At 35.1% G+C, this 18,684-nt stretch overlaps 2 protein-coding genes across 2 annotated transcripts in view; one reads left to right on the forward strand and one right to left on the reverse strand.

The window, feature by feature from the left end:
• Positions 1-18,684, reverse strand: part of LOC111043708 (cholecystokinin receptor type A-like) — a 221,049-nt gene that overhangs the window by 42,623 nt on the left and 159,742 nt on the right. The gene's annotated exons all lie outside the window — the stretch shown is intronic.
• LOC111043712 (luciferin sulfotransferase) overlaps positions 3,302-18,684 on the forward strand; it is an 82,759-nt gene continuing 67,376 nt past the window's right edge. Inside the window, exon 1 of the mRNA XM_022328742.2 lies at positions 3,302-3,762. The gene's annotated coding sequence lies outside the window, so the exon portion shown is untranslated. The remainder of the gene's footprint in view (positions 3,763-18,684) is intronic.

Consider the following 18,684-nt stretch of genomic DNA (forward strand, 5'->3'; position numbering starts at 1 on the left):
TCAAATTTTCAAATTATTTTTAGATGGAAATTGATTATTTTTACAACATTGGACTGAAATATAAGTTTCAGTTGGAATGGACGAAAAAAAGTTTACCGCTGTGTCTTCTCAATTATAATCTTATCAATACAATAGGAGTACCAACACCCCAAAAATTATTTTTGAACCCTCCCCGAAGAATTTAGAGGACGCAGTCCGCGTTGGATAGAAGGCGATAGAATACATGTATGATGACTATTATTTCAAACTTCTACCCTTCATTTTCCAATTTTTTATACAATATTTGATTCTGGATCACAATAATTGAATGAGCGAAGCGAACTCTATGTTTCAAGTCAATCGGCGTTTGTCTGTTTGCAGCGCAGTTACAGTCGCAGTTATGGTCCCTTTCGGATGAAATTTGGTATACAAGTACTTTGAAACAAGGCGCAGAAACTTATATATTAAAAAAATTTAATTCATCCCCGTTTCAAGATGGCGGCCCTTCTTTCGGAAATTTTACCCTTAAAATCAACCATACTTTTCAATACTTTATCGGGTCAGGTTCAAATTGGGCTCATTCTTCTCAGCGCTTCAAAAAAGTATTATTTCATGTATCACATGTTCAAAATTTTAAAATTTTTAAATTCAATTTTACTTTTCAAGTCGCACTCCAATTTTCAGATTTTTTACATTTTCAACCGTGCTTCCGTGCTCAAAAGAGTAGAGGACCTTTAATCTTCAGCGCTCCAAGGTGGTCTTATTTCATACATCACATGTTGAAAATTTTGAATTTTTTTGATTCAATAATTTTTTCCCAGTCCCACATTTCAAGTTTCAGATTTTTTATCTCTTCAACCGTGCATCCTAGCTCAAAAGTGTAGAGAATTTCTGTTTCTCAGCAATTTCTATTGCATACATCATCATACTCTAAATCCAATTTGTATGTGTGCTTGTGCCTGAATAGGCGGGCGTTTGTGAGTAGTAATGTTAGTGAGTGTAGCGAGTTCCACTGTTTTCCGAACTACTAGTATAGAAAGTCAGCTTACAACAAACATTCCGAACAATAGTTTATTAAATAATGTGAGGTTTTATAGAACCTATATCGAGATGAACCTTTATCGAGAATGTTGACTGAAGTATTTCCTTATAAAGATCCTCATTCATTTGAGCTTTTGATCTTGCTAGTTCCATTAAGAAGCTCAACAAATATTTTTTTCAGATTTTACTACCTTCCAACAAAAGTAGGCCTACATTGCTGATCCGAAGCACGTGCCACGTTTCTGGTAGGGGGAAATCCTCTCCTGCTCGTAAAAATGAATAGCACTCGGGTCATAAAACGTTTGGCTTCTGTAGGACGTGCCCATGTGTACTGACATACAATTCAAATAAATCACATCTCACTCTGTTAAATTCGAATTAGATTTAGAGTGTATAGATCTATTGGGATCTTAATAACTTTACTGATAGAATACTAATATCATTATATTGAACAGGACAAAAAGTCAAGGACAAGTAGAAAACTTATTGACACATTTTTTCATTATACGGTACCTGTTTCAAGAGTTATTCTTTAAAGTTCTTCAATGGCCATACAGAAATTCAAATCTCCAACACACGTTTTTTTCCAACAGCATAATAAGGACGAAAAATGTCCTTTATGCACCCAAATATCATAGTTTCCAGCTGTTAAACAGTTCATTCATAACTCGCTACAACGGAAAATTTACGTGCTCATTATCAGTAGGAAATGATTTCAATCTCACAATTGAGTGAGAACTGATTCCACTACTCACTACTGCAAATTTTTTTTCAATCCTTCAACGTAATTATTGAAGCATCTACATCACGTTACATGCACAGCCTTGCCTGCAATTTCAACTTCATCAGAGGCACTGATTAGTTATCCACAGCTAATTAGCTCATTCGTGTCAGAGCAACTTGTTTTCCCACATTGCATCTCCACAAATGTACATGAATAGCGTGAACATGCCATGTCACTATTGTAAACGCGCTTGCTGAATATTATTTCATGGCGATATGAATGAGCTCAATAGTGCTCAGGTGGGTTCACGTGGTGTTGTTTTTCACAGCGCAGCTACTGAGGAAAACTCTGTTCATTTCATCAATAGCTATCAGCTTCAATTGATTAACATCAATAATGATTGTTTAGCTTTGGGGTTTGCGGTATCTCAAGAGCAATTTGCAGGACGGTTACAATATAATGGCGAAGGAACAATGAACGTTAATTGATAGTTTGAAATTAGTGTGATTTTTATCCATTGATATGAAATTATATTGGTAGTATGAAATGAACTGGGAAGAAGTGATGCTTGATTTTTAAAAATTCCGTAATCAATTTCGCTTGAGAGTTCATTTTGCAGCTGCACTCCTATTGAGCTCTACTCTTGTGAGCTCTTATAAGTCTACATCAAGAACTTCATGAGAATTACTGTGAGCCGAGCTCTTGCCTTGAACTTCAAATTCCTAGTGATGACTCCCTGATGCTTCCTTGTTGAAAGCTTTTTCAAGTTAGTGAGATCCTTAACAATCAATAATTCTCTACATTCTCAATATGTAAAATTCGGCCTCAATTCACCTATATCTTTTTTGCGAGCCATTATCCTCGCCTTTGGCCTTGTCCCTAGTGGTGCTCCTAAATTCCTCAGTTGTTTTCTATTATTTGAGTTCTGTGAATCGTTCCCATCGATGAAAAATTAATGACAGAATCAATATGCAGGAAAATGATTGACATTATTGACTGCTTCATTCGATGTGTAATAGTGTTATTCATGCTCCTATGGAGATAGCACGATTATTTATGAACGTTAATCGAACCTCAAAACTCATACATATGGGTTGTATAAAAAAGAGGAAGAAACGGAATGAACAGTGCGAGAGTGTGTTGACAAATGAACTGAAAAATTGATTGAACTGTTTTCTTTGTCCTGTTAATGTGTTCCACTGGTAAGTTTCAATACTATTGTACTAACATGTTTCATTGATAAGTTGCCCTCAGATCGTAGAGCTATCATCGCGCTAACGTGTCAATGTCTACAATTCGATAATACTGTTCCATCACTTTTGTTTGTAATGCAGCACCACTAATGCATGCTATAAATACAGTAATTGGAAAGTGTGACCCGCATTCTATTTTTAGTGCAGGTGAGATTTCGTGAAGTGTGAAACGTTTGTCGTGACTGCAATTAAACCTACTAGACTAGTAAGTAGCTAATGACCATTTGCCTGACCATTGCAAGCGTCATTAGCTGGAGCGGGCGGGCGGTCGCAACAACGCAACGCCGCTTCCTTCTCGTGTATTTCGATTTGACGTGTTGTGTGTTCAGTTGGGTAATGCCCAACGTCGTCAGTATACAGAGATTCACTTGAAACTGTCAGCTTTAGTTTAATGGGAAGCATTGCTGTTATTAATATGGTAAACTGACAGTTTGAAGTGAATCTCCCCACAGCAACTTGTCCTCGTAGAAATTAGAATGCCGGCTTCATTGTCGTAGCATACTAGTGAGCACTGAGTAGTGAGTAGCCTTGTCCAGAAAGCAGAGCAGTTTTAACCACGGCTAACCGCCTACCTGCTCAGTCCAGTGTTCGATTATTGAAAACGACTCAGCACCACTCTCGACTCTTGACAGCTTCCACCTTGACTTGGCAAAACGCTTCATGCAGACATTACACTTGTGCTACCCGGAACAGTGAGTGAACCAGTTACCAGTATCTAGTGATCAAAGGTGTTCATCTACGATAACAGGATTTACTCAAACTCAGGTAATCAGTTCAATCTATTTGATATGCATGGAATTTTGATGCTCATCAGCTGTTGCTTACTCGATTGTTCAGCGTTGGATCTTGACATTGCTGCGATGTGTATCTGGCGCAAGCATGAATCGCGATCATCAATTAGGCCATAAATAAACAATGGCGCGTCTTGTCGTTAGATGGCGGTTGACTGATAATACATTACCGACATGGGACAAGATAACAGCAGACTAAGAGATCCTTCATGATCCACTAGTTCATTCATTATTCATACTCATAATGGTTTCATAATATTTCATTTTCATTAGTATTAATTGACTCTTAAAGAAATGAGACACTTTTTAGTCGAAATTGTCCAGTCTTCTATTTCCACTGAAATATCCTGAATATGTGTCTACAATTTCTGATATCTCTGTAATTTCCAGACTGATCTCTTGACTAATAGTCAAAATCCAATTTTCAGATAACAAACAATCGATAACAATCATTCCATTACGCATGTACAAGTAAAAGCTTATATATGTGGGCATCATTCAGCAATGAGAAATTGGAACTATAGCTAAAGAGTCCTGTCCATGATCAACCTCAATCTACACTCGAGTAGGCTCAAAATTAATTATCCAAGGGAATTCTGACCTTGACAGTTTATTTTAATGATATGAAATGGATTTTTGATTAATGTATCTAATATACAGGTGAAAAGAAATTTAATGACAAGTCAACTGTTTCTCCTCACACCTGTATGAGCTCTTCCGAACTGAATAGTAAATATCAGTTAATAACACTTGTATTATTATTATAAAATAAGTATAATAACACTTGACTGTTCTTAGTGCAATTTTTAAAGGTTAAAATATCTAGTTTAGGATCCAGCATTAGAATTTGAAAATCGGTTCAGATGAAACTAAATTTCAGCATTTAAAGATTAGCCAGTTGGTAATATTATACTTTTATAAACTAATATGTCTTATTGAGAATAGAACACTTTTATTTATTTATTTGCATACACACATGGAGACAACAGTTTAAACCCTTATTATGTTCTTCTTATATTCTTATATACAGGTTAAACCCTTCTTATATTCTAAGAAGTTAGAAGAGTTTCTGAATCATCGAGTTATCAAGAGAAGTTTTCAATTGCGGATGATGTCTACATGAGATTTTGAATTGTGCGTGGGTAATGAAAAGTCAGAGGTTGATGATGAAATGATCAAACGTCCATGCCTACCGGCGGAACTCGAACCCGCGATTAGGTGGTGGGGTTAGTTTCTAGGCTACCCTGGCCAAAATTGGAATGGAGTTTTGTAACTAGACTCCATTTTTAAAATTTCCCTTACCAATATTCAAACAAAATATCATGTGATTGTTCACAATCACAGCCCTTTCACCTCCCTATTCCATTGGTAATCAATATCGGGGCACCGAGCTTCGCTCGTTATTTATTTATTGATAAACAGAACACAATCATTATTTAAAATGATCGGGGAAGGACTAAACAGGCACAGCCCAAAACTGTTTCTTCCCCGAATTTTAATTTATACACTATGAATAGCCCAAAAAGTGGGTTATGCTCCATACACTTGAATTCAGGTCTAATCTTCAGTCCAAACATTTGAAAACAGAACAATTCTAATTCAGATTGTCTACAAACAAAATTGAATAACAAAATAACACTCACTAATCACTTAAAACTGTAAAATAATGATTAACTTTGAAAAATATGATATACTCTAGTTTGAAATGATATACCATGCCATGCCAACAAATCAGATTATTTTGATCAAGTCAATTAAAATTTCTAGATAATATTATTTCTCCTGAGATAAGCGGACTGATTGCACATAGTTTAACAGCTGAACATAATTCTGAAATTTGAACTGAAATTTTTACAGATATGGGACTTGTGGCAGTTGATAGAGCTTATTGATGATTATCTTAGGTATAAATTTGATCGAAATCGTTGTAGCCGTTTTCGAGGAAATCGCGAAAAACCCTGTTTTTGACAACATTTTCGGCATTTTATCCGCCATCTTGGATTGCATTAGATCGAAATTGTTCGTGTCGGATCCTTATATTGTAAGGACCTTACGTTCCAAATTTCAAGTCATTCCGTTAATTGAGAGATGAGATATCGTGTACACAGACGCACATACACTCATATACACACAATTTCGATCAAATGCAATTCAAGATGGCGGCTAAAATGGCGAAAATGTTGTCCAAAACAGGGGTTTTCGCGATTTCCTCGAAAACGGCTACAACGATTTTGATCAAATTTATACCTAAAATAGTCATTAATAAGCTCTATCAACTGCCACAAGTCCCATATATGTAAAAATTTCAGGAGCTTCGCCCCATCTATGCAAAGTTTGATTTTAGATTCCCAATTATCAGGCTCCAGATACAATTTAAACAAAAAATTCCAAGTGAAAAAGATTGAGCATGAAAATCTCTTCAATTAATGTTCAGTAACATTGTCACATAAAATTGAAAATAAGCTCGAAATTCGAGAAAATGTTATTATTTCAATTACAAACTGTTGGCAACTGTTGATTCTATTAAATCATTCACCATGAAGAGATAGCAAACGTCGTGTGTTTCCAGCCTTATTGTTCTGTCACCAGCTGGCTTGGATCTTTAAATAGTAGTCTTGAGATGCGCGGGAACACTAGCGTCAGGTGATAAATTTTCATAACGGTAAGGAAAGTTGTGTGAGTGCGCCACATCAGATTTTTACTCTAATATTGGCGTATGAAGCAGGCTCCTTTTTCCTTTTATATCATCCTTGAAATGAAAAATTTCCAACAACCTTGTATATACGTCGACGCGCAAGTTAAAAAGGAACATACCTGTCAAATTTCATGGAAATCTATTACCGCGTTTCGCCGTAAATGCGCAACATATAAACATATGAACATTTAAACATTCAAACATTAGAACATTTAGAGAAATGCCAAACCGTCGACTTGAATCTTAGACCTCACTTCGCTCGGTCAACTATTCTCCAAATTTCGTGAAAATCGATAGAGCCGTTTTCGAGATCCGTTGGACATGAATAACCATAAATATAAATTACCAAATATAAAAATATATATAGAAATTGCTCGCTTAATATCATAGGATATTTTCTTTTCCAGTTTACAAACTATTCAGTGTTAAACTCTATCCAAGATGCCATCCTCCTGAATGATATCTTCAATTTGACACATGACAGCTCTCCTCAATTTCCAATAATGTTTGACTTGTTGGCTCTCTCTTTTCATGATTCCACAATCATCATCTCACTATTTTAATAAAACACTGAAAATAATAGATCGATCGTTATGATTGTTAAAGCCTACTTTAAGTTGTGAAAATTATTTAGTCCGACTTCAGCAGAGAATAAAGAAGCACGAAGCATATTTGGAGTAACAGTTTGTATGATGATTACCACGTGTGATCATTGTAGATTCGAAAAGTGTAATGTATGTGAAATGAAAAAATCTGGTGTGGCGCACTCACACAACTTTCCTTGCCGTTATGAAAATTGATCACCTGACGTTAGTGTTCTCGCGCATCTCAAGTCTACTATTCAAAGATATGGGACAGCTGGTGAAAGGTCAATAACGCTGGAGACACACGAGGTCTGCTATCTCTTCGTAGTGAATGATTTAATAGAATCAACAGTTACCAACAGTTTTAAATTTAACAATCTTATTTTCTCGAACATCGATCTTATTTTCAATTTAAGGTGAAAATGTTACTGAACATTAATTATTGTAGAGATTTTCATGCACAATCTTTTCCACTTGGAATTTTTTGTTTTAACTGTATCTGAAGCCTGATAATTGGGAATCTAAAATCAAACTTTGCATAGATGGGGCGGAGGTCCTGAAATTTTTACAGATATGGGACTTGTGGCAGTTGATAGAGCTTATCAATGACCATTCTATGTATAAATTTAATCAAAATCGTTAGAGCCGTTTTCGAGAAAACCTCGAAAACCCTGTTTTTGACAACATTTTCTCCCTTTTAGCCGCCATCTTGAATTGCATTTGAACGAAATTGTTCGTGTCGGATCCTTATATTGTGAGGACCTTAAGTTCCAAATTTAAAGTCATTCCGTTAATCGGGAGATGAGATATTGTGTACACAGACGCACATACACTCATACACACACACACACACACACACACACACACGCACACACACACATACAGTTCAATACCCAAAAACCACTTTTTTGGACTCAGGGGACCTTGAAACGTATAGAAATTTAGAAATTGGGGTACCTTAATTTTTTTCGGAAAGCAATACTTTCCTTACCTATGGTAATAGGGCAAGGAAAGTAAAAAAAATGATTATGAGAGTTCATGTAAGACAGCATCAAACGTTCCAAATGACTTATTGCATTTCAATTCCGGCTATCAGAATATTGTAGTTGAATAGGAGAATGATTAGTTTATTATTGATTACGAAAACTAAATGGATTTAACTCCTATGTACATTTCAAGGCCATCCATCCCATATTGTTGAATCATTTGGAAAGTTTCAATGTTAAACGTGATATCTGGGATTTCCTTTTTGTTCATCTAGCGAATCTAGCCTAATGAAAAGTTTGAGGCCTATGAAAATATTTGCTTAGCAGACAGAACTAAAATTGTATTGACAGTATACGATATGATGATTAAGATCTTTCAAGATCTCATAACAAAGTAGATTGAGTATGTTGAAATTTATCATGTTCTTGTAGATTTTCTAATAAGATATTGTTATAGACTACGGTAGTTTTAAAAACAGAAGCAGAATTTTAATTTTACCAGAAAAAATCAATTTTTCCAATCAGATTGTATTCTTTGATTTCGTACAAGAAAGCTTGACGACCAGAATATGACTTATTCTATTCTGAAAGTCCACTGAGACAGACCAATGAGAGCTTAAACTCTGGTGGATTCGGAGAATTAGGAATACTAATTTTGAAGAACTTTTTTCAATTTCTGGGAGCCAATGATAATAGTCTTCTCATCTTCAGTTCGAACCTAAGTTTTTCAATCAGAAAACCAACTTTTCTGTGAATGATTTCGCGGGGTGTATTGGAGAACAAAGGACATCCTGCTGATCATCTCGAATTGTCGGAGTCTTGTTTTGGAAAGTGAGGGTGAAAATTAATGAGATTCTCCTCTCAATACTTGGAAATGTGGAAAGGGGTTTGTTGGCTATGCTCTGTTCGTAAAGCTATGCTTTGCTAGCATGCTCAGACTTTTAAGAATAATTTGAAAACGTTTATAATGAGGAAAGAACGATTTATTAGTAATAATTTCAAGGTAAAACCATGAATTATGCGAATCTTGAAAAGAGTTCTATATTCTTCGACGAGAAAGAATTTATTTGGAAGCCTTGTTTTTAATAATATATTCTCGGAAATCTTAAAAATTATAATCCCAGATTAACCTTCAAATATAACACTGAGGTGTACCACGCCCTAAATAATTTCATTTGTTTTCTTCCTCCTTTAGAACAAAGTATTGAGATATTCCGCGATATTGAGATATTAATCAATTTGCATTACTCTGATGAATCCACCCCATTGGCACTGACTACTGCTCATTCAGAAGTGGAATTATTGCAATTAATCTAAGTTTTATCTCTATGTTCCACCTGACAAAATTAATCAAAATCAACTGAATTATTCAGATTCGACATCTACTCAATTTCTCTACGAGAAAAAAACTATAATATCTGTATATTCAAAGTTATTTCAGTATCGATTTTCTACATATTTCAGTAGTTCTTGTATGAAATATGAATATGAATATGCACGAGTGTATAATAATAATAATATTCAAAAACATTTGAACTATTGTGAAAAAACCTATGATCCCATCTCTTTTGCATTAGTACTGAATAAAATTATCCAACTTCTACTTTAAAGAAATTTAGATAAAATAAATGTAGATGGTAGACGAATTAAAAAAAAATTCAGTGCATAAAAGTGCAATGATCAGAGAAAATTGAAGTGAAACCTTATACAAGAATGTTTTTGTCACTTGTGGTATATCAGGCCATCGAAATATAACAGATGAAAGATTTTCAGAAAATTATCAAAATTTATAGGAATTACGATAAGAAATAAGTTGTGGTGTACCACACCCCAGTTTTTTATTGATGCATCATTTTTATAGGTCTTGAAGGTCAAATCTACTTGGTCATTCAATATTTAAAGCTGGTTTTTCCAAACAGAATAAGATCAAGTATAAAATAGTTGATAAGTTCTTTTTAAACTGGTACCATGATTATGGTTGTAGAACAAACTACTCAAATGTTCTCCTGAAAAACTCCACAGAGACCTCCTACCATATATGTCAAAAAATCATTTGAGATGAAATTCATTAATTTGATTGAAAAAAAATCGAATACATCTCTTCTGAGCTGAAAACTTAAGATTGAACTTAAATTTATGATATATTGATGAGCTCAGTTTGATTTACTAACTTCGAGGACGGTCAGACTTGTGTGCAGAGTGGAATAAATAATATACTTTCACTAAATAATACAAGTATACTTGTTCGCTATTTACGACTCTCCTCATCACAATTCTTTGTACTTCCTTCCAAGCACTCCAGCATAAATACAAGTTGCAGACTCTGCTCTCTGAAGTTTGGTCAGTTCACGTCCATGCTGTCAATATCCATCAAACACATAATTCATCATCTATTTTCTTCTTCATTTCTCCAAGATTGAGAGGATTGAGTTCTTACTTATATCTGCTCAAAATCAGATAATACTCTCCTTAATAAATCCTTCCAGAATACGAATGACACAGGTTTGATTCCATTAGTTGTAATTGCTCTCAAGCTCATAAAAAACGATTTGCAACAAAGAATTGTTGTATTTAGCATAATAATATTATGCTCATTTGATTCTCTGACATCGAATAGGCTTAGAGAATAGGTTGATGGAAATTGAAGAATAATAACATTATCCGATTTAATTTGCTTGACTATCTTGTCGATACAAGACTGACTGATCAAACTTCTCACATCTTCTTGAGATTGACAACCTATGAAGCCTTATATAAAAAATTCGGTTGTATAAAATACGTGTAATAAGCGTAGACTACTTATAGTCCAGTCACCAGGTTTCTTCCTGGAAAACTCCGAACAAGCTGATTTTTTGGTGCAGTGAGTATTGGACAACCCAAGTACAATAAGTCAACTTTCTAGCCCTGGAGCTTTGAGTGCCCCAAACGCTACGGATTTCCGGTTTCTTTTGAAGTTTTCTACGATTTTCGCCGAATGGGTCGGTGGACGGAAAAAATCACTCCCACATTTTTTTTCGAATAAAATAAAATAGTTCTGAGCTATCGGACTTCATTGAGTGCTGAGTTGCAGTTTTTCAAAATCAAGTGAAATTTTCGGAAAAAACTAAATTGAGAGAAATTTTCGTTATTAGTCGATTATATCACTTGTTGAATCTACATTCATAATTCAAAATTGCTATGAGCTCGTTTCAAAACCTCCAAAATTATGTATAATAATCCATACTTTATCAATTCTTTATAATCTTTCAGCATAATTGTTCAGTTCATGTGATATATAGATATTCATCGGTAATATAGTACCGTACTACCAACATGTGATTTCATGCATGGAAACCAACTGGTCAAATGCAAGACAGTAGGTCATCGGATATACCTGGAAATCTATTATGGATAGAACGGTCTCGAATGATCTCACGTTGAAGAGCAAGAAATCACGCCCAGAGAGATTGTGAATAATTAATTAAAATAGTGGAAATCAGAAGTTATAGTTGATCAAAAACGGAATTTCCTCTAAATTTCGATTCTCATTCAGCAAAAAGATCAGGATGAGGAGGTGGTCGAAAAACTGGTTAACGATGGAATAGATTTATTGACGCTGGATGGATTGCAAAGGCATTGAAAGAGTTTACAAATGAAAGGCCACGGTTTTTGAGGGTATCAATAATGCTGAATTGTTAAAGTGTGGAGGAGTATTTTATAATCCAAGACATACCAATTTTTAAAATATGTATTGGATGATGCGTGCTATACCCAAAAGTTTGAATATTGCAGTTGTAATGTCTATTCTCAAAAAGACGATAAAACCAAATAGTGAGGGAAAAGTGTTTTGAATACTGGCTACAGACTTCACAGTAGAATACCTAATCAATCATAGATTGGAAATTATAGTCAAAGCTCAACATCTGAGGTGCAATATGGTTTTAGAATTGAAAGATCATGCATCGATAATGTGTTCACAGTTCAAAAGAAAGTGAGTTATAAGAAGCGGATATCTCTCATCATCAATTATTGTTACTCAAACACCAAAATCGCTTTCAAATGGAATTATGATAAACAAAGGACTGAGATAAGGATGCAGCCTCTCCCCAAAACTGTATAATTTATAAATAGATAGAGTTTTAAAGGTGGATGCAGGAATGATCATTGGACGTAAGTGTTCTATAAAAACACTTTTATTTACAGATGACCATATTTTCATTCAGGAAAGAGAAGACAGCCTGCAGTACTACATCTACCAGCTCTCAAAAATATGTAAAAATTATGATCTTCGAATTTCAGTCGCAGAAACAAAGGTTATGGGTTTTAAAGGAAAATGGCCGGTTCGAGCAAAGATTGTTGTCTTGGAACAATTTTCTGCTTTCACTTACTTGGGCTGCATGGTAATCTATGAAAAAGACTTGGATACGTTCAAGAAAATCAATAAATTTCAGTCTATTTGTGGTACAATTGATAGGAACCTAAAAACAAAGTCAGAAGAAAAACCAAATAAAAAGTCTACTAGACCATGGCTATCCCTGTTTTGACATACTGTACATGGAAGTGAATCGTGGGTTCCTTGTAAGATGGAAGCAAGCAGGCACCAAGCGGCAGAGATGCGCTTCCTTAGGAGGGTTAAGGGATGTACAGGACTGGATCTCTTGGGAAATGAAGACATTCGAAATGGACTGAGAGTGGAGCCACTGAATTCATTTATTTATTCAATGATATACAAAACACAATTAATTAGAATGATTGAGGAAGGACCAACATGCACAGCCCAAAAATGTTCTCTCCCTTAATTTTGAATCATCCACTACCAAAAAGTAGATTACGTTTCATTTACTTATGTTTTCCATTTCTATTACAAATATTGTTTGATATCTAGGTATGGAGTTAGAAGGAAGGAACACCTTGAAAGAATGCCAAGCAGTAGGTTCCCTGTCCAAGCTCTACAATAAGCACCAAAAGGAAGGAGAGATGTTGGGCGGCTTAGAAATAGATGGGCACAAAATTGAGTTTTAAAAAATATGAAAAGAGTTGCTAGAACAGGGCTATCTCAAGGACAGGAGCAGACAGATCAGAAGTAGACCGTGGATGACAGATGAAGAAGCAAATTTCGAATCTTCCGAAATTCAAATCGCTTTTAAAAAATTGTTACTCAGCATCCGATGAAAATAGAGAGCTCCGAATTATTTGATTTTATTTGAAATTCATTATCTAGAGAGGAGGCTAGTATTGCTTTTCTCTTCGATTGTTCTATTTGTTAGAGATCGCAGAAAACTAGAGAAGAAACCGAAAATTCCAAGTTATTGGGAAATCCCGTGGAAAGCTCCTTGGATAAAAAGTAAACGTTCTGTATTTTAAATGTTCAATATTCGAAAATAATTGCACGAAAAATTTAGTCGAAATCAATTCCCCATAGACCCTTTTTCAATACCTCGTGACTGGACTATCAATATGAAAGTCGAATAGGTTTTTTCAAGTAATCGGTGAGCATTGATAATATTGCATAGTAGTATGGAGTTATCAAACCCAATTGATGTAACATCTGGTGTAAAGCAGGGCTGCATTCTGTCACCTATCCTCTTTGTTACTGTGCTAGACATGGTTATGAAAACATCACTGAAAACAGAAGAAAAAGAGGTATTCAATGGGGGATGCAAAACAGACTTGAAGACTTGGATTTTGCAGATGACCTTTGTCTTCTGGCACAAAGACACAGTGAAATGAGAGAAAAGCTGCTGGCACTGAGTGAGGTTGCTAAAAATGTAGGCAAGATTAATGAGGCAAAAACGAAGGAGATGGTGGTCAATGCTCATGGAGGGGAAAGTTTTGAAATAAATGGGAGGAGAATGGAGAGGGTGGACTCATTTGTTTATTTGGGCAGCATGGTAAATCCTGAGGGAGGTGCCGAGGATGATGTCAAAACTCGCATTAGAAAAGCAAATGGGGTCTTTTCACAGCTGTATACAGTATGGAGGAACAATAAAATCTCGAAACAGACGAAGCTACGAATTTTCAATTCAAATGTGAAGTCTGTCCTCCTCTACGGTTGCGAGACATGGAAGGAAACAGCTGAAATCCGTAAAAGACTCCAAGTCTTTATTAATCGGTGTCTGCGAAAGATTGAGTGCGTGTGGTGGCCAGATATGATTTCAGATGAAGAGCTCTGGCACAATACAGGACAGATGCCCATAGACATTGAGATCAGGAAGAGGAAATGGAGGTGGATACTGGATAGGCCATACTTTGAGGAAAAGAGATGGAGCAATAGAAAAGAATGCTTTGCAGTGGAATCCTCAGGGGAGAAGAAAAAAAGGAAGGCCAAGGATTTCATGGAGGCGAACAGTGGAGAAAGAGCTTGGCAAGGTGGGAAAGACATGACGAGAGGTGAGAAGGATGGCAGATAATAGAGAGGGATGGCGGCTATTCGTGGATGCCCTATGCTCCAACTGGAGTTACAGGAATTAAGTCAAGTAAGTCAAGTATTATGGATAGTAAGACTAGTAGTAGGGATATTAGGCTATTGGTAAGGCTAGATAGTAAGGATATAGATATTAGTATGGATAGTAAGGCTTTAAAGATTCAAACACACCACAAGAAAGTCACTGATGGATTGCTCTGGGTAGCCCGCAATCCAAAGACTTATCATATTGTAACATGAAACCGTACTGATATTTTAAGCTCCCAGTTTCTTCTTGCTGAATAAATAAAGGAGTAAATTAATAAATCAATAACTGGAACCTCCCATATCATTATATAAGGATTATATGCCTTATTCTTTCCTTACTCTAATACCAACCTCACATTCATTATTATAAAAATGCAATTCCTCCAATGGAGAGATAATCTCTCCTTTTGATTGCCAATTTCCGTTGACTTGAATGCCTATTTCTTATTAAATTCGATTTACTCCATCCTCCATCCTGAATGATGCAGACACGTCATTTTGAATCATGGTGATCTCTTATGCTCACGCTTTCTTTTCTGCTTCTTCGTGCAAAATGTATTATGAATCTAAAAGATTATTCAACTGATGTGGACGAAACTGATATTATAACAACTTCGAATCTCGGATTCCAATCTCAATTTATCATTCCCTCAGCTCTTCTATGATTAAGTTCGTATTTGGAAATTATTCGAATGATAAACGTCGAGCTCGTATTGATCTACTTAAACCTGGGCACTATCGTGTTCATAATACATTGAATCGATTCACAAAATATTGCAATCGCTTCTCAGACATTAACTAGCTAATCTCACATCACGTTCAGATTGAGAAATTTTCATCACATTCTATTTGCAAAAATATGCGATTCAACACACGTGGTTATGTCAACAAGGTTCCATCTCATATCCATTGCTTTTGGGAATTTCAATTTGATCTGAGAATGCTGGGTTCGACGTTATAACAATTGATAGATAAATCAAACAAAATTGGAACATTCACTAAGAGCAAACTCAGCATCTATCGATTGTAAACAAACTTGTTCTGGTATTCTCGTTATCACTGTTAAGTGGTTGAAGGGTTGAATATTGCAAAGGTAGAGTGTTCTGAAGCTGACTAACTCATATTACTCTATATTGAAACACCAAATTTCAGCGTTGGGATGGTTCAGTATTACACCTTAGTGCTTGATGTTGACACTTCTCCTCTCACAGTTCGGTCTCTCAGAGACTATTGAATGGGATTACTGAAATGAGAGCTCTAATTTCATTAATGAATTAATGCTCTGATAAGGATATAATCCAACTCCAACTGTGTTCAATTACAATGCACCTTTCGACACAGTTATGTACTCTGAAATAATTATTCCGTCGAAGATCAGTGTAAATATTCTGATATATATTATGTTGACACTCTATTTCGAAGAGCTGATCTGTATTTTGGCATTAAAGCCTTTATCCACACTGCAAACAAAACAGAAGCAAAATAAATTCCGCCACTGACTTTTCGATGAAGAGTTCTGCTACATTAGGCTTATACTGTATCTCGTTTGAAACGGCATAAATAATCAAATTCAATCGTCAGGGAGGAGGAACAATAGAAGAATCTTTGTCTTGTACAAAAAATTAATCTCGAATTTCTTCAAGATTGAGAATATTGATTTGAAGTTGGACATTTTAAAGGTACCTACCTAGTGCGAACAAGTGAAGATGGATAGAATCGAAAATATTAATTCAAAGATGCAAAATCAATAAACACTTTAATAATGAATAGTGTATACGTGTATAGTGGACAGGTCAGACGTGAATATTGTTAGACTAGAGAACGGAGTAACTAAATCCAATTGTTAATCCAGCATTAAAAATATATAATAGAATAAAAACTCATCTATTTCTTTTTCCATGACAAACTGTAAGTAGTAATCCGTTTTTGAACTATTTCCAACGACACTACAGTCTAATTTATGATGTTACAGTGAAAGCGCTCCACAAGTGAGTACTGGTTTTAATAACTAATATTCAAAAATTAGACTATAGTGACGTTGAAAATAGTTGAAATAGTGAGAAACATTATAAATACACGAAAAAATGACATTACGCGAAAAAGAATAAAATAACAGCGTTTTGAGTCCGAAGGATAATGAGATACTGTATATTTTTATGATGATATAATTCAATAGTTTTATCGCTATTTGTCATCAAAACTTGAAAGCCACCAACATAAGATTAACTAGATATACATCACATGGCCCTTTACAAACCCCACAAACCCCTTTTCAAAAGGCGTATTGTTCATGATTAGTTCTGGAAAGTAACTTCTTCACTTCTTTCCACCAAAATGTAAGTCACAAATTACTGTCAATTGATGACCAAATAAATGATGAATGATTCCAATTTACTCCTTGATAATACATTCTTGATATACACGATTAAAAGAACTAAAATTGGAGTAACCAGGACTCATCATGAGGAATGAAATAAAATACAAGTTGCTGAAATGTGTAGTGCAAAGGAAAGTTTTTGGCAGGAGAGGCGTTGGTCAGAGGCGTCTTGAATTTCACAGAAAATTGTACAGAATTTCGCAGTACATATACACTATCATATTTCGTACTATCATTATTTTGTTGACCAATTTTACTGTTCAAAGTTGAATTTAGTCAAGTCCAAATACAATACATCAGAGCAATATTGTTGAGGTTTAAAGCTGTGCAAAGGCTAAAAATAAACTCTCTACTGGTGATATTTTTCAAAGTTTTTCGATTTGTTTCATCAACCTATCGGAATTGAAAAGTTTTCTCAGGAAAACATTTTTTCGATCATTACTTTTTGAGATATGGGCGCCTAAAGTTTAGATTTTTGGGACAGAACATTTCAAACTCGCTAAAAGATAAATCCATGATATTTAGAGGATGAATTCTTCTTGGTATTGTTGATTGAACAAAACAAAAATTTTCTGAAAATATCAGTTTTTGATAAAGTTATTCAATTTACCAAAAATTACCAACAATAACTAAGTTATTTATCCTCTAAATCTCATGGATTTATCTCTTACCGAATTTTAAATGTTCTGTTCCAAAAATTTAAACTTTTAGCTTTTGAACAGCCTTAAGGCAATATTAAATCGGTACCGTAGGTTACATTGTAACATTGTAACATATTTGTTCAACTGAGACATTTGTTCATTGGTAGGTTAAATGGGTAACATTCGTTTAACTTAGATTTATATGTGTGAAAAAATAACTAAGATATCTTGTGACGTGATTAGGCAGAATATTGAGCCAGCAAACAGTGCTAAATGAATGAGAGGCTTTGCTTTGCATGCCGCCGTTGTAATTGCTTGATTTGCTCAGACAGGCTGCATGTGGAAAGAGGGTAAGTAATACTTACTCAGAACTGTCAGCATTGGTTGAATAGGAAACATTCATGAGGAATGCTGGCAGATTGAATTGAATCTCACTAGAGATGCCTGAGGCGTCAGTGTGAGACCCTGCCAGTGTATTCTACACTAATGATTTGGTGTACCATGCTCTCAGTTTGTATTCCCTTTTAACTGTAACCAAATGCCCATTAGCCCCACAGCTGGTTAACGCAGCCCTTCCTGCTTTAAGATATGCCGCATCACTGATCAAGGAACCTCATCATTAGTAGATATGGAAATCTACACTAAAATAATAAGCGACCAAACACAAGACCACGTACGATCTTGCCAACGTGTTACCATATGGAAATTCAACATGAATCCGAGACCTTGTAGCTTCTATCAATAATTCATTCCACTGTGTAACAAACATATCGATTCTATTGAATTCTTAATAATTATTTACTATCAACATTATTCATCCTTGCATTACTTTGCACACATTGCCTCATGAATTCCACGACAAAATCTTTAATATGAATCATACTCGTGCTACCTGATCAGAAAAGCATTTGACAGCATTGCAGGCTGTCTCTATGCGATCCAGTAAACTCATCTTATCAATTATTAATACTACACAACTTGGTGCTTGAGCTTTATAAGTTGAATTTCAGAGTCCAGTTTCAATGAATTATTGTGTTTTCCTACAACAGTAGCCTACTAATTCGTTTATTTTAATGTTTCAATGGACAATACTATTCATTTACTGGTCTCATGATTACATTTTCTACAATTCAATCTATTGTAAGATTTGTCTCACACATTATTGTTTGAAACAATAAATAAA

This window comes from Nilaparvata lugens, chromosome 3, assembly GCF_014356525.2.
Source record: "Nilaparvata lugens isolate BPH chromosome 3, ASM1435652v1, whole genome shotgun sequence".
Classification (NCBI taxonomy): domain Eukaryota; kingdom Metazoa; phylum Arthropoda; class Insecta; order Hemiptera; family Delphacidae; genus Nilaparvata; species Nilaparvata lugens.